A 15739-nucleotide genomic window follows, 5' to 3' on the forward strand; every position below is an offset into this window, starting at 1 on the left:
TGTGTCACGTGACAGTCAGAACTCTGTTGCAGCTGGCTATTCACTGTCTGTTGTTCTCAATTGCAGGGGGGCAGAATGGTGGCCAGATTTCCTCTGTGAGGTCAAAAGCATATGAGAAAACTGATCGTTTTCCTGATTCAGATACTCTGCTAACTCTGAACCCATTTGGGGGTTCTTATCAATCCAAAAATATTTCAAATATTTTTGGTCCCACTCACATCACACTTGTTAGAATCTCTATAGTCAAAAAGATAAGAGATGGCTGCAGGTTTCTGCGCCTGCCTAGTTCACCCACCTCCCGTTCTGCCTCCCCTGCCATCATGGTGCCTGTAAAAAAGCTTGTTGGGGGCGGGGGCGGGGGGTGGCAAAAAATAAAAAAGAAGCAGGTCCTGCAGTTTACTCTGGACTGTACTCTTCCTGCAGAAGATGGAATCATAGATGCCGCCAATTTTGAGCAGTTTCTTCGGGAGAGAATCAAAGTGAATGGAAAAGCTGGCAATCCGGGCAGCAATCATATCAATCGAAAGAAGCAAAAGCAAGATCACTGTGACTTATGAGGTGCCTTTTCCCAAAAGGTATTTGAAATATCTTGAAAGTGAAAGTGTTAGTCCATCAGTCGTGTCTGACTCTTTGCGACCCCATGGACTGTAGTCCACCAGGCTCTTCTGTCCATGGAATTCTTCACCAAAAAATATTTGAAGAAGAATAATCTTTTTTTTGAAGAAGAAGAAGAAGAATCTAAGTGATTGCTACACACAGTTGCTAACAGCAAAGAAAGCTACGATTTGTGTTACTTCCAGATTACTCAAGATGAAGATGAGGAGGAAGATGAGAATTAAAACTCAGTATCTAGAATATTTTGTGTAAGTATTTAAATAAAAAAGGAAACCCTTGTGTGTTGTGGATGGGAATGCAGATTGGTGTAGTCACTATGGAAGACAGTATGGACGCTCCTCAAAAAATTAAAAATAAAACTACCATATGATCCAGCAATCCTACTTCTGAGTATATATCCAAAGAATATGAAAATAGGATCTTGAAGAAATGCCTGAATTCCCATGTTCATTATGGCCTTGCTCACAACAGCCAAGATATGGAAATAGCCCATGTGTTTGTCAACCAGCAAACGAATAATGCGGCATATATAGACAATGGAATACTAGCAGCCATTGGCAACAACATGGATGGACCTTGAGGGCATTAGACAGAGAAAGACAAATATCAGATATTATCACTTAAATATGTGGAATCTAAAAAATCCAAATGTCTAGAAACAGAAGGTAAAATGGTAATTTCCAGGGGCTGGGGTTGGAAGGTAGGGGATATGGGGTGATGTTGATCCAAGGGGACAAACTTCCAGTTATAAGATGAATAAGTTCTGGGGACTCTAATGTATAGCATATAATCTTATGTATAGATTATAGTTAATAATACCATATTATATACTTGAAAGTTGCTAAGAGAGTAGATCCTAAACGTTCTCACCACAAAAGAAGAAAGGCTAATTATGAGATATGATGGAAATATTAACTAATGCTCTGATGGTAACGTTTTGTACTATGTAAGTATCAAATCAGCATGTTGAACACCTTAAACTTCCACAGTGTTATTTGTCATTTATATCTCAATAAAGCTGGGGAGGGGGGAACACCACCACAGTGGCCCCAACATCTCCATGCCCTAGGCCTGCCCTGGGGTCAATGTGGAATGCCCCTGTCTCAATGAAGAAGTTATGTGGGGAGACTTCTGGAATCAAGGAACAGATGAGGAAAGCTCCTTTCAGTTAATTCCCTGCAGGGACACCTAACCAGTGTGATGACCATAATAATCTGAGGAATGGCAAAGGAATACTGATTCCCAGGCCCACCTCACATCATGGGGGAGGGGGGAGCGGGGCGGAGGCTAGCTCTTAAAGCTCCAGGTGCACTCTTGAGCTGCTAGGTTTGGGAGCCGCTGCCCTCCTCTATCGCCATCTACTTACCCTACTGAAGCCCTCCGTCCTTAGGCACCTTGGGATCACTTGGGGGCATTTATTCATTTATTTAGGAACCTCATAGCCTACAGTCCATGGGGTCACAAAGAGTTGGACACAACTGAGCAACTTCACTTTAGCTCTGCTGGGTCTTAGTTGCAGCATGTGGGATCCAGTTCCTTGACCAAGGATTGAACCTGGGCGCCCTGCATTGGGAGTGCGGCAGGGTCTTAGCCAGTGGACCACAAGGGCATTTCCCAGCTCAATCCCTAGAGAGTCCAGTAACTGGAGATTAGGTAGACCTGGGATGGGCCCTGGAACAAGTTCTGAACAAGCAACTCAGTTCACACTGCTGTAAATGGCCCCAGACCACCCTTTGTCTCGAGGGCTTCTGCCGCCTGTGTGTTACTGTCTGCGTGTCAGAAAGAGATTTTAGGACCCAACTCAGAATCAGCACCACCTTTGCCTTACTTCCTTATCCTTTGAACAATCAGATCCCTTCTTGGGAACGAAAATTTATAATCCAGAGTTTATAAATCGTTTGATTTGAAGGTGACAGTCTCCACCACCCCAGTCCCAGAATGGTGCACTCCAAGAAGATCCTAGTCTCAAGCTCCTCGCGGGCTCCAAGCACCACCGGCTCCCTTCACCACACCGGACAACCATCCTTCTACTCTGCGCCTGTCTATATGTATACACATCCATCTTTCCAAAGAGCCGGGCTAAAGGTGCAACAGGCAGGAAAAATGGGGGGACAGATTTGTGAACTCAGCTTTCTTCATACCAGGGGCCCCACTCCCACCTTCTCCAGCTCTGTAGAGGATATTTTAGACCCATCACCACAGAAGGAGCTGTTGTTCTCTCTCTGCTCACCGCCTTCCCCAGGCCACTGGTGAGAATGGCTGCCTGCCTGCCTGCCTGGCTCACTGACCCTGGCTCCCTCGGACTGTCCATGGACCGTCCATGGCCCAGGGTCTGATCTGCAGCCAATCTCATCTTCATCCTCATCCTCTCATCCTTGGTCCCTGGCTTTCACACTGACTCTGCCCGGAGCACGTCAGTGAATATTAATTAACTCATTTCATCAATCACTTAAAGCATCAGGTTGCAATGAGTGACCCCCCCCCTTCCCCCCACAGTTGTGTCTAGGCACACACAAACACACATTTAGGAATGGAATTGGGTTTATGGTGTCCTCTTTAACCTCTGGGCAGCCTCATTCATTTTCTGCTGTGGTCTGAACTCTGTGGGAACCATCAGCAGGATCTGGGGCTCTTTACCCAGAGCTTGGGAAGACTCAGTCTTGGGAGAGACCTGATGGAAATGATGAACCTGCACAAATCAGGGTTAACTCCCAATTCCTGACACCAAGGCGGGTCCCATACTAATTGCACCCACATCCCTGGGTGGGCCTGAGCCTCCTCAGGGATAGCAGCCACATTGAGGAGCGCCACCTCAATCCCACTTCTTGGGAACATCGTCCCTCTGCCCTAGTGGGTTGACTTGGCTTGGAAGGCATCCGAAAATGGTGGTTTCATCCAAGGAAAAGATAAACTGTCAAAAGTCCTCGAAGTGAAATTCAAAGATGCCACTTTGTTATTTTGATTATGTTGAGCTGAAGGCACTTAAACAACAGCAAAGGCAGGGAGAAGCTTTCTACAAACTCCCCTGTATGTGCCTATGACAGACCCTCCAGAAGGAACTTAACGGTCATAAATCTCTTCCCGGGGAGTTTCACCAACCAGGGAAGATGGTCACAGGAGAGGACACCAGAAATCCACCCCACACTGAGACAAACGCTGTCAGAAACTATCACATCTCCCATCTGCTCTTCAAAGGCCCATCCATCTTTCTCCTAAATTGCCCCTTCCCTATCAAGAAGGTAGATAAACTCAAATCTCATCTCCTTTCTAGGTACTCACTTTTCTTTTTTCCTGTGATGTCCCTGTCCATGTTATGTTAAAAGTCAAGAAATGTGTATACTGTTCCTCTTGTTGGGCTTCCTTGCAAGTCATTGCAAGAATTCGTCTGCAACGCAGGAGACCTGGGTTCAATCCCTGGCTTGGGATGATCCCCCTGGAGAAGGGAATCCCTGCCCACTCCAATATTCTGGCCTGGAGAATTTCATAGACAGAGGAGCCTGGCAGGCTACAGTCCTTGGGGTCGCGAAAAGTTGACAGAATTGAGCGACTTTCACTTCCTCTTGTTAATCTGCCTGCTGTAAATTGATCTCATAGACCCAGCTGTTGAACCTAGGAGAGTAGAGGGAAAAGTCTTTCCTCTCCTACATCCTCCTCCATGTCATCTTTCTTTCTTTTCTTTGTGACCCTGTGGACTGTAGCCCGCCAGGCTCCTCTGTCCTTGGAATTCTCTAGGAAAGAACACTGGAGCAGGTAGCCATTCCCTGCTCCAGGGGATCTTCCCGACCCAGGGATTGAACCCAGGTCTTATGCTTTGCAGGCAGATTCTTTACCATTTGAGCCATCAGGGAAGCCCCTTTCTTTCAACAGACCATGCCGAGTTGTCTGCTAGGTGTTAGAGATACTAAACTGAAAGTGGAACATGGGTCAGGCCTCAGGAAGTGGAGAGGAGGGACCTGATGCTAAACCAGCAGCTTTGGGGAGAGCTCGGCCTGCTCCCCAGGATCCTGGCCCATCTCCATGCACTGAGTAGGGGAGGGTGCGAGGAGTGACCAAGGATATTCTGGGAAGAAGGATTCACCTGTGGCAACTTCTCAGCACCTACAGGAGGGGCAATTTCAAGGACAACACGCTTCCGTGTCCCGGAGTGCCAGCATCTTAGTGAGCACGGGCACTTCTGTTCTTCGTATTATGCCCCGCATGCTCTGTAGGAGGCAGTACTGTTGTCTCCATTTTACAGACGAAGAAACTGAAACTCAGAGAGATGAATCAGCTTGCTAAAAGCCTCAGGAAGAGGCGCTGGAAGCAAACCGCAGCTCTGTCTGACTTCAGAGCCCTTTTTGTAACAGCTTTAGAGAGACAGGCTTCACTGAAGGAGCTGGTAAAAACGGACAGGGCCATTTCCCTGGCACCTCAGTGGAGCCCTGAAAACACCAGGTGTCGTCAGCAGAGCTGGCAGCTGGGGGCCCCCCTGGTGTCGGCCGTATTGGGAGGGGCTTTGGGGCAGCTGTGGAAGACGGCGCTGGTGGCCTCAGCAGTCCTGGTGGGCAGCCAGCCGTCCCCTCATGGCATGATAACTGATATTTATTGGACACTTACCGTGTGCCAGACACCGTGTAAGTACTTAACGTGGATTAACTTATTTAATATTTACAACAACTCCCACTTTTACGGATTAGGACACCGAGGTAAGGCAACTTTCTCGGGTCAGCCTCTGATAAATGTGGAGCCAAGATCTGAACCCAGGCACGTCGACGGCTGCCTTATGTGCTTCAGCTGTGCTCTGTTGAATGTCCTGGGGGCGGAGAAGGGATTTAGTATCTTGACGTGTTTACTTACGGGTAGTGTGCCCAGGGAAGAAGAGGGCCAGTGTGTGCAGAAATGACGACAATACTTTGCACTCCCTCCACCAAGAGCTGAAGTCCGTTTCCCACTTCTCGAGTTAGGCCCGGCCTCCTGACTCACTTTGACCAAGAGAATGTGGCCACAGGAGTCGGCCAGTTCCCAGCCCAGGCCTCGAGAAGCCTTATGGCTTCTGCTCTCCCCATTCGTGGAACCTCGCCGCGACGGCAAGAAGCCTGGGGTAGGCTCCCCTGCTGGGTGACAGGTACTTGGCCCGTCACCCTGTCATCCTTTCACCCCAGCTGACAGCTTGCTAACCACCTGAGGTGTGGATGGGGCTGTCCTACGCCATCCAGCGACCTGCCAGCTCACCACAGACACAGGCCCGGGCCCAGCAGAGCCAGGCTGGACACTGCCCCGGCTGACCCACAGAGGCAGGAGCTAATAAGTACATGTTTCTTGTTTTCAGCCACTGGGTGGCTTGTGTGTGGCAATAGATACAGCAGAAAATACCCCAAAGGGAAGGAAGGTAAGAAGTTGGAGGAATTCCCACCAGACAGTATGGGTAAGTGGAAACCCCTCAGGCAGGGAAAAGAGATTCAGAGGAAAGGGAGGGAGGCAGGGGAGCACCTGCCTGGCTCCTCAGAAACCCAGCACCCTCACTTCTGGCTTCCACCAGGTGGGGGAGGGGCCAAACTCTCCGGAGAGACACTCCACTGAGACAGGAAGCTGAAACAGCAGTCTGTGTGTGTGTGTGTGTGTGTGTGTGTGTGTGTACCTGGGATTCTGGGCACCACCAATGCCAAGCTCTGGCTGTTCCCACGAAAGTAGCTCTGATCCACACAATAAACTGTGTGAGCCTAACCACAAGCAGCAGATATAAGAATAAGGAAAAGCAGGAAAAGGGGAGAAACATTTAGGATATATTCACATAAGGAACAAGAAAACTTGAGGCAAATTGAAACAGAGGGACTGGCCACTGGTGGGGGGGTGGGGGGGGAACGGTTAAAATAACACTGCTGTTCAGACTACCAAGGGATGGCCCTAGGATTAAAACAGGGGAAACAGGATTTAATGATATTTAGTAAATGTCACCAGCATGTAAAATCTACATATTATGGTGTAATCACGCTTTTTGGTGATATTGGTGATTTTTTTTTTTTTTACATAGCCTGCCACTTGTCCACGTTTTGAAAATCACCCTTCTCAAACGCCTTGAGGATTTTAAAAAGAATCAAAGCTTTCAGGTAAGGGATGGTGCTGTATCCATACAATTTCAAGCAGCCTTTGAGAATGGGACAAGAGTTTTTCTTTTAAGTTGGACCCTTCCCCGGGCTCTGGGCCTGGGCCCGAGCCTGAAACCACAAAAAGCATTTCCCAGCACCCTGGCGACGCCCACCTTGAATTCCCTTCCTCCCAAGTTGCCCCAGTGTCTCTCAGACTTGGGGAAGCCGCTCTCCCCCGCCCGCCTCCGGAGCCTGGGGGTGGGGGCGGCCGATCCCCCCAACCGCGTGGCCGCCAGAGGGCGCTGCTCAGTAGCTGGGAGCGCCGCGGCCGCCTGGGCGTGTGGCCTGGCGAGGGCATTTTTGTGTTGTTGTTTAAATGCCAGCATTGATTGCTCACTCCTTTCCCAAACATGTTTCCAATTTACCCGGTATCTCTTCTACGTGAAAAACTCAAGAACAACAACAACAACAAATGCATACTTTAGTTCCAGGATGAGCAAAAGGGGTTTAACACGAAATGCAGTTTTGTTCCAGAAGCCTCTGGGACCAGGGTAGAGCAGCCAGCAGGGGCTCTCCGGACGCTGCTCGCCGGTTAGGGCAGAGGCACGTGGACACAAACCCACCGAACCTCGGCCCTGGAAATGCTCTCGCCAGCAACCCACCAGCCCGCAGCTTTCCGCTCCAGAGGACGGGTTCGTTTCCGGCCAAGTTCAGAAGCTGGTGGCCGAAGAGGGTGCTGCGCGGGACAGAGGAGGCGCCAGCCGGGGTCCCGAGCAGGCAGCTGGCCCCGGCTTCCCGCCCCGCGGCGCCCCGGGGGCGGAGGCTCGCAAGCGGGGATGGGGATGGACTGGGGGCACGGGGGTGGGGACGACCCGGGCGCGCGGGGCATATGTACCCCCACCGGGTGAAGGCGGGGAAGCAGCGGTAGGAAGACGAGGAGGGGCGCAGAGGGAGAGTCCGGACAATCTCCGGTGGGGGTGGCGGGGATGTCCCCGCAGGTTTGGGTGGGAGCCTGACCGCCACAAACACAAGTCCTAGGCAAGAGACTTGAAGATGCGTTTGGCTGAGGGGAGGTGTCTAGGAGAGAAAGCTCCTAATCCTGGGGTGGGGGCCGGGGCTGCAGGCGAGCGGGGAAGGTGTCTGATTGACAGCTAGATTCTGTTTTTCAGATCAGGAAAAAAAAAGAAAAAAAAAAAACCCTGTCCCCTGGGGAGATTTCTCAGTCACTTTTCTCCTGCAGGAAACTGCTTCTTGTTGGAGCCTCCTGGGGCTGGCAGAGTTAAAATCCTTTAACCCAGGATGCCTTGGGCCTTTTGTTCCGCTCTGACAATGGAATTGGGTGGAGGGGGCTGGGAAGGCAAGGGGCTGGATCTAGGGTGTATCCGTGGGGTGGAGGGTCTGGTGAAGCTGTGTTCGATCACAGGGTGAAAAAAAGCGATTTGGTCGTATGTGTGTGCGTTTCCGGCGAAGGTGTAAGGAAGCCAAAGGCACGGGGCACCAGCTCGTTAACACATGTGGTTGAGTGCCTGCAGTGTAGCTCAGCAAACCTTTAATTACTCAGGGAGATCTTCCAAAACTAGAAACTCAATTTTGGTCCCTGAAAGGTTGGATAATGGGTTTTTCTTGCATCTCAATCCAAGGGGACAGATCTCCCACTCCCCTGGGCTCCCAGATTCTTCTAGATGTTTTGGCTTCTAAAACTGTCCTCCCTTGAGACAGTGCTTAGTTAAGGACACTCAGACACGTAAACCCTTCAAGCATATTAATCATTTGAAATCATTGCTTTGAACCTATCATGTCCTTGAGTCATAATCATCGGCAGCACCCACTAACTCAAAGGACTTGGAGGGAGGCATTCAAGGCCTCTCACCATGCTAACTTTTCTCCTCCCACTGCCCACCTGCTTCCTCCCCTGTAGCCAGCCTGGCCTCTCACTACCCCTTGGTATATCTTGGCTCCTCCAGCCTCCCTCGGAGAAGGCAATGGCGACCCACTCCAGTACTCTTACCTAGAAAATCCCATGGACGGAGGAGCCTGGTGGGCTGCAGTCCATGGGGTCGCTAAGAGTTGGACATGACTGAGCGACTTCACTTTCACTTTTCACTTTCATGCACTGGAGGAGGAAATGGCAACCCACTCCAGTGTTCTTGCCTGGAGAATCCCAGGGACGGGGGAGCCTGGTGGGCTGCCATCTATGGGGTCACACAGAGTCGGACACGACTGAAGCGACTTAGCAGCAGCAGCCAGCCTCCCTATCTCTGGCCCTGCAGTTGTCTTCCTGGCCATCTAGCTGGTCACTCCCTTCTCCATTCAGTTCTGGCTGCAGTCAGTCAATATACATTTATGGAGAGGCCCCCCCGCCCCCGCCACCATGTGCAAGGCATGTTCTGGCCCTGGAAATCTATCAGAGACCAAGACAGATGCCTGCCCTTAAAGATTTTTTGCCTTAATGGAAGAGAATAAAGCCAGACAATTTCACATGTTGATAAGTAGCTAATCAATGAAATAGAGTAGGGATGGGGGTGGGGTTAGTTAGTGCTGCTTTATTTAGTCAGGAAAGGCCTCTTTAAGACCTTCTGGGCAGGAAGAGAGCTCCAGGAAGAAGGGATAGTGATGCAAAAGCCCTGAGGCAGGAATGCACTCCATTAAGTTCAGGAGATACCTTTGAAGGCCATTGTCACTGGAGCAATGTGAACAAGGAGATTTCCAGGGCTCTTGAAATATAGGCAAAGACTAGACCATCATGTCCTCATGGATCAAAATAAGGAGTGTGGATTTTATTTTGGTTGCAGTGGGGAACCTTTGGAGGATTTTAAGCCAGGAGAAAAAGATTCCACTTACTCTTTAGAAAGATGGCTCTGGCTGCTTGGTAGAGCAGGGACTAGAAGCAGAGAAGAACAGCAAAGATGTGGTTGCAGATGTCCTGGCAAGAGTAGGTAACAGCAGGGTTGTGGCTATGGAGATGGTGAGGTCTCTGGAGCTATCACAAGGATGACAGTTTCATTTTTAGGAAAACAGGATGGACAGGATGCCCATGTTGGGGGGAGGGGAAGATCAGCAGTTCTGTTTTGGCCATGCCAATACCTATCAGGTGTCAGGGGGATATGTGTAGACAGGTTTGAGTCTGGAATTCAGGGGCATCTCTCCTTCAGGTTTAAATTTGACATCTAGCATATGGATAGTATTCAAAACTGTGGGTCTGGATCATTCTGTTTAGAGACACTGTAAAGCTGGAAGTGAGAGGAATGAGACTGAAGCCACTGCAACATTTAGAGATCTGGTAGAGGAAGAGCAAGCAAGTGAGACTGAGACAAATGACCTGTGAAGTTGGAAGAAAACCAGAAGATGGTGATTCTAAGGAAGCTGAGCAAAGGAAGTATTTCAAGAAGAGGGATATATCAGTCAGTTGTTGCTAGGTAACAAACAATCACAAAAATCTCTATGGCATATAACAATAAATATTTTTAATAATTTTATTTATTTATTCTGGCTGTGCTGGGTCTTCGGTGCTTCATGGGCTTTTCTCTAGTTGCAGTGTGCGGGGTTCTCTCGTGAAGCATGGGCTCCAGGGCACACGGGCTTCAGTGGTGCGGCTCCCAGGCTCTAGAGCATGGGCTCAGTAGTTGTGGCACATGGGCTTAGCTGCTCCACAGCATGTAGGATCTTCCCAGACCATGGATCGAACCCACGTCTCCTGCACTGGCAGGTGGATTCTTTACCACTGAGCCATGTGTTATTTTATGTGCACATCTGGAGTCAGCTGGAGGTCAGCCAGGTGAGGCTGACCTTGGCTGGGTCTAAGTGTGCTCTGGTTACATATCCCTCATCATCCTTGTACGGGCAGGTCAGCTATGGCAAGTTATCCCCTGGTGATGACACTGGCACAGATAGGCAGGTGGAAATGACTCCTGAGGCCTAGGCTTAGAATTGTACCATGTCACTTCCTCTTTCATTCTGTTAGCCAAAATGGGTCATATAACTATGTTCAAAAGTCAAGGGGCAAGAACATATATTCTACCTTTAGTGCAAAAAGGGACAGCGAAGTCACATAGGATAAGAACACAGGGAGGAGTGACAGGAATTAGGACCAATAATTCAGTCTACCACAGAGTGGTCAAAGATGTTCAGTACCACTGGGAGACCAGATGAAATGGGGACGTGAACTGGCCACTAATCTAGCCAAGATGTCAGTCACTGGTGTCCTCATAAGAGCTATGACAAGGGAATGGCAAGAGAAAGGCCTGACTGGAATGGATGGAGGTGAGAGGGAGGAGTGGAAGAGAAGTGTGAGTGTGTAGACAACTCTCCCAGGAATATTTGCTCTGCAGAGGGGCAGGAAAATGCTGCAGCAGGAAATTGGCTAAAACTAATATGTTTTTAAATTGAGGGATATTAAGTCCTGTTCGACTGCAATGGGAAGGTTAGAGTAGAGAGGAAGAAATACTGGGTTGACTAAAAAGTTCCTTTGGGTTTTCCCATACCATCTTGGGGAAAAATCCAAAGGAACTTTTTGGCTAACCCTATAGCTGAAAGGAAGGGAAGATGTGTGCTGGTGAAAGGGGAAGGGGCCCAGGGCACAGATGGAGGGGTTGGCCACAGATGGGCGGAGGGAACCCAGAGCTGCAGACATTCTGGTGGCTTTGGTGGGAGGAAGTGCAGGCAGTTGGTCTGTTTGTACCTATTTTCTCTTTGAAGGATAGTCAGAGGCCAGATTGAGAGTGAAAGAGGAAGGAGTGTTGACAGTATGCAGAAGAGGAGAAAGTGTAAAACTGTTGCCTCAAGGAGAGGGAAAAGGAATATTTCTAAGAAATGGTAGTAGGATTGTCAAATATGCATCAGAAATTTATGGCCAGAAATTTGATATGAGCCCATTCAGAGTAGCTGGGTTTCTTCAGCAGTGTACAACTTCTCTGTTGCAGGTATGAAGTAAGCAGTTTGATTTAACCACAGCTGGGGTTTCACCAGGTGAATGCAATGGAGAGAGACTGCTGTAAGAAGTTCAGAGTGTTTGTAAGGAAGATTTCCCAGCCCAGATCATAGAACCTCAGCTGGCTGATAAGACCTGAGGGAAGATAAATAGTGAAAAAACAGTACAGCAATGGACTGGAGGTCTCAGGTGGGAAAGATGGTGGAGTGGAAAGACCAGAGTGAGAGAGCTGGCAGGCTGGCAGGAAGTGGGATCTTTGAATCTGAGATTTAAGAGATGGTCCCCAGTGGCTCAGCAGTCAAGAATCCTCCTGCAATGCAGGAGTCCTGGGTTCAATCCCTGGGTTGGGAAGATCCCTTGGAGAAGGGCAACCCACTGCAGTATTCATGCCTGGAGAATCCCATGGACAGAGGAGTCTGGTGGGTTACAGTCCATGGGGTTGCAAATAGTCAGACACAACTGAACACGCACGCACATAGACATTCATGGTCTAGGGTATGACCAGGAGACCAGGGTGGGGCAGGAGATGTATCACTAGGACTAAGGTAGTGAGGAGAGTTAGGGGCTAAGGTTGTGGGGCAGGTCATCAGCCTTGATGTCGAGGTCACCAAGAATGGTGATAGTGGAGGAGAAAGAGCCCAGTGCTGAAATCGTCAAGGAACAGAGGAAGTGGCCAGAAGGATAATAATAAGGTGACACTAACTAGAAGCAGTGGATAGCAAGCTCTGTTGACATGTATTCCAAAGGAGACGGGTTTTTGAAGGAAAAATAAGATCCGGATTGGGAAGCTTCAACGCTGAGTGAGGAGACATCTCCAGGCCCAGAAGCATGGCCTGAGGAGACAGAAGCCTCTGTTGGACAGGGCTGTGGAGCAGCAGCATCCTCACAGGTCAGACAGTCTTCAGGAGGAAGGAAGAGAGGGTCCCAGGCTTGCTGGAGGTGGCATGAGAAGGCAGAGAGGGCTAGGTGAGGGTGACAGGGGGAGGGGGCATTCATCAGTGTCTGCTGCGCCCCCCCACCCCGCCCCCAACTCCCGCGCGTGATGGATAAGGGCCGCTGAACCGGGCCCCTTGGGGAAAGCTTCCCAGGTTACCCTGGCCTAGAGGGGAGGCTTCCTTTTCCAGGAACCCCTATAACTCTGGTTTCTCACGTTTCTCAGCTGGGCCTGGTCCCCTGCTTCCTGGTGTCCTCAGCGTTCTTCTTCCGTGTGGATTTCTTATTTCCTCAATTAGAGGCAAATTTGGGCAGAACCCCGTCTAGGCCATTTTTGCACGCGCGCTCCAGTCCAGCACAGCACCTGACACGCAATGGGCCTTCACAAGTGTTTGCTGCTGGAGTTGGATGCAAATACGGTAATGGTTTCCCTTTAAGGCCAAGAAAGGGGCCCGTCCGGGGGTAGGAGGGAGGGGGGCGTCCTTCTGCCCGAGGCCCCCGCCCCCACCCCCTCCCGGGCCAGCTGCAGCGGCCGCCCCGCCCGCGCTCCCCCGCAGCCGCCCGATCTGAGTAACCCGACGCCTGGGCCCGCTCCCCCGCCCGACCCAGGGCCCGGCGGCCAATGGCCGTGGCCCGAGCCTCCGCCGGGAGCCGCGGGGGCCCTCCCGGCGCCACCCGGCCGGGCTGGGGCACCGGTTAAGAGCCGGCCTCCGGCTCCTGCTCCTGCTCTCCGTGCCCTGCGTGCGCCGCCGTCCGCCAGGCCCAGCCCAGACACGCCCGCTCCCTGCCCCGAGGCTGTGCCAGGGACCTGGGCGATGGGCGCAGACCGGGCACCGAGACGGCCAAGGCGGGGGCCATTCCCAGCCCAGGGAGCCAGGACACTTGAGCTCTGGGGCGTTTGACAGGCTGAGAGACCTTGGACAGTCGCGGAATCGTCTGTGGTTGAGAGCAGTCCCTGTCCACCTCGAGTGGGGCTTGTGAGGGCCCCAGCAGGCAAAGGCTGTGCAAGTCCCCCTGAATTAGCCAGTGTGTGTGTGTGTGTGTGCTCAGTCGCTCTGTCAAGCCGACTCTGCGACCCCATAGACTCTAGCTCGCCAGGATCCTCTGTCCATGGAATTTTCCAGGCAAGAATACTGGAGTGGGTTGCCATTTCCTTCTTCAGTGGATCTTCCCCACCCAGGGATCGAACCCACAGCTCTTTAAGTCTCCTGCATTGGAGGGCAGATTCTTTACCCCTGTGCTGCCTGACATTAGCCAGAGGCCAGGCCAAACCCAAGTCACTGGGACCTGTCATCACCGGTCCTGTCTACAGCTACTCCTCCCCTCCATCCGGGTCCCACCGCCCACCATCCTGGGAATTCCCTAGGTTCAAGGGGAAGAGCCTGACACAACTGTCCTGAACACCTCAGTCTGGGCATTTCCGGTAGCTCCTCACTCCCAAGGCAGAGGTGGGCTGATGGGGTTAGCAACCCCCCCAAGAGGAAGGGAGCAGGAAATATATGCTGGGCTGGAAGGGTGAGCACAGGCAGGGCGCCTTTCCAACTACCTAGTTTATCTCCAGGGCACTTACTAGAGTGGAAAAAGTATAAAGAAGGAACTCTGACCAACAATACCTTTTTCCTCCTTCAATGGTTACAAATACACACTCCCCACAGTTTGCCGCTGTAGGCTACAAATACTTGAGTATTTATCTGTTTACACTAGCTTTGATCCCCATACCTTAAGAAAAGCAAAGGAGAGCTCAGGAAATACACTGTAGTCTGAAAGAAACAGAAGAGAAGAAATCTTTGTCAAGGATGCATTATTTTAACATTCACAGCTTTCCTATACCGGAGCAGGGCCTGGGTCACGTATAGTGATGAGGACACATCTGGGTCCCTTGAACCTTTGCTTCTACGTCCAGGTCCCAAACAGGTTCCCAAATAGGTTCTGGAACCTGCAGTCTTGGCTCACACCCTTTCCCCGCGCTGGACTGGCAACCTTCGGGCACCTTGCCCGGGGCACAGTATTACATGGTACACAGCTCGGCTGTCTCTCTTCCCTGGCAGTTGGACTCCAGGGTCTGACACCTCATCAGGCCCTCTGCCCCAGGTGAATCTGAAGGCAGGATGTGGCGTTTCAGGGAGCCTGAGAGGGAGTCCTAAAGCAGGGAGGAGGAGAGTACCCCCCAGCCCAGGCCTGGTGTTCTGCAGGCTTCCTGAAATTCATTTGCTTCTAGACCTTTTCAGCCTTGCCAGGCTCTGTGTGAAAGATCAGAACAGCTGGAAATTTCTAGCGGGAGAGTGCCAGGTGCTGAATAGGTCCCAGTCTGACTTAGAAACAGTGAGGGGCCGGGGCTGTTTGGGGTTGGCATTCTTCCCTTTGCCAGACGGGCAGGAACTGCTTGCTCTTGGAAGGCATGCCACCCCCAAGCCTGGGCCAGAGCTGCTGTAAACCCCGGACGCCAGGCTGGGGACAGAAACTAGGAGCCTCCTCCCTCCTAAGCCCCAGGATGACGACACAAAGGGCCTCCTCTGCTGGCCAAGCAGAAGGGGATGGGCTGACTGGGGAGGGCCGAACCGTCACCCAGTCAGAGCCAGGCAGCTGCAAATGAAACACAGGCCCAGGAAGGCTCCGACAGGCACTCAGTCTTTCCCAGGGCCAAGAAATCCTGGCTAGAAACTTGACTACAGAGCAAGGCAAGGCACTGGGAAATACTTGAAACCAGGCAAGACCCCTGGTAATGTTGGACTCCTGACAAACAACAGACTGAGCCAAATGCTTTTTCCCCACCTGGCCCAGACACAAAAATTGAGCTGGCCAGAGGGGACCCAAGGGAGGTGGCAAGAGGAGCCAGGGAGGGACCCAGCAGGAAAAGGAAAGCTGGCAGTAAGGTGATTTTTACCCTGCTCAGAGAGCAGAGTTCTGCAGAGGGGAGAGTTCCTGCTTGGCTTGACAAAAGGCCAAGGTCACTCAGGCTCTCTGGAGCCTCTCACAAGGGGCTCTGGGACCGACACGGTGGCTAGGCCACAGGGGTTACCTTCTGTTTGAAGAAGGGTAGGTGGTAGGGGCAGCTGCTGAGGGAGGCCGGCACCCCGCCCCCAACCCCAGGCTGTGACAAGACTGACCTTCATTCTCAGGGCTGCCTCAGTCCTTCCATGGCAGGCTCTGCTTGCTTTATTTCTTTGCCGCGCCATGCAGCTTGCAGGATCTTAGCTCC

The 15739-nt window shown here is 51.4% G+C and overlaps 1 long non-coding RNA gene and 1 pseudogene across 1 annotated transcript; both read left to right on the plus strand.

The window, feature by feature from the left end:
- Positions 1-320: 320 nt before the first annotated feature.
- LOC133065506 (large ribosomal subunit protein eL22-like) lies at positions 321-839 on the plus strand (annotated as a pseudogene).
- Positions 840-5170: 4331 nt separating this feature from the next.
- LOC133065507 (uncharacterized) lies at positions 5171-10150 on the plus strand. Its single transcript, XR_009694901.1, has 4 exons — positions 5171-5228; positions 5924-6019; positions 6626-6701; positions 9898-10150. It is a non-coding gene; the product is annotated as an uncharacterized LOC133065507 (long non-coding RNA).
- Positions 10151-15739: the final 5589 nt, after the last annotated feature.

Source organism: Dama dama, chromosome 11 (genome assembly GCF_033118175.1).
Source record: "Dama dama isolate Ldn47 chromosome 11, ASM3311817v1, whole genome shotgun sequence".
Lineage (NCBI taxonomy): Eukaryota > Metazoa > Chordata > Mammalia > Artiodactyla > Cervidae > Dama > Dama dama.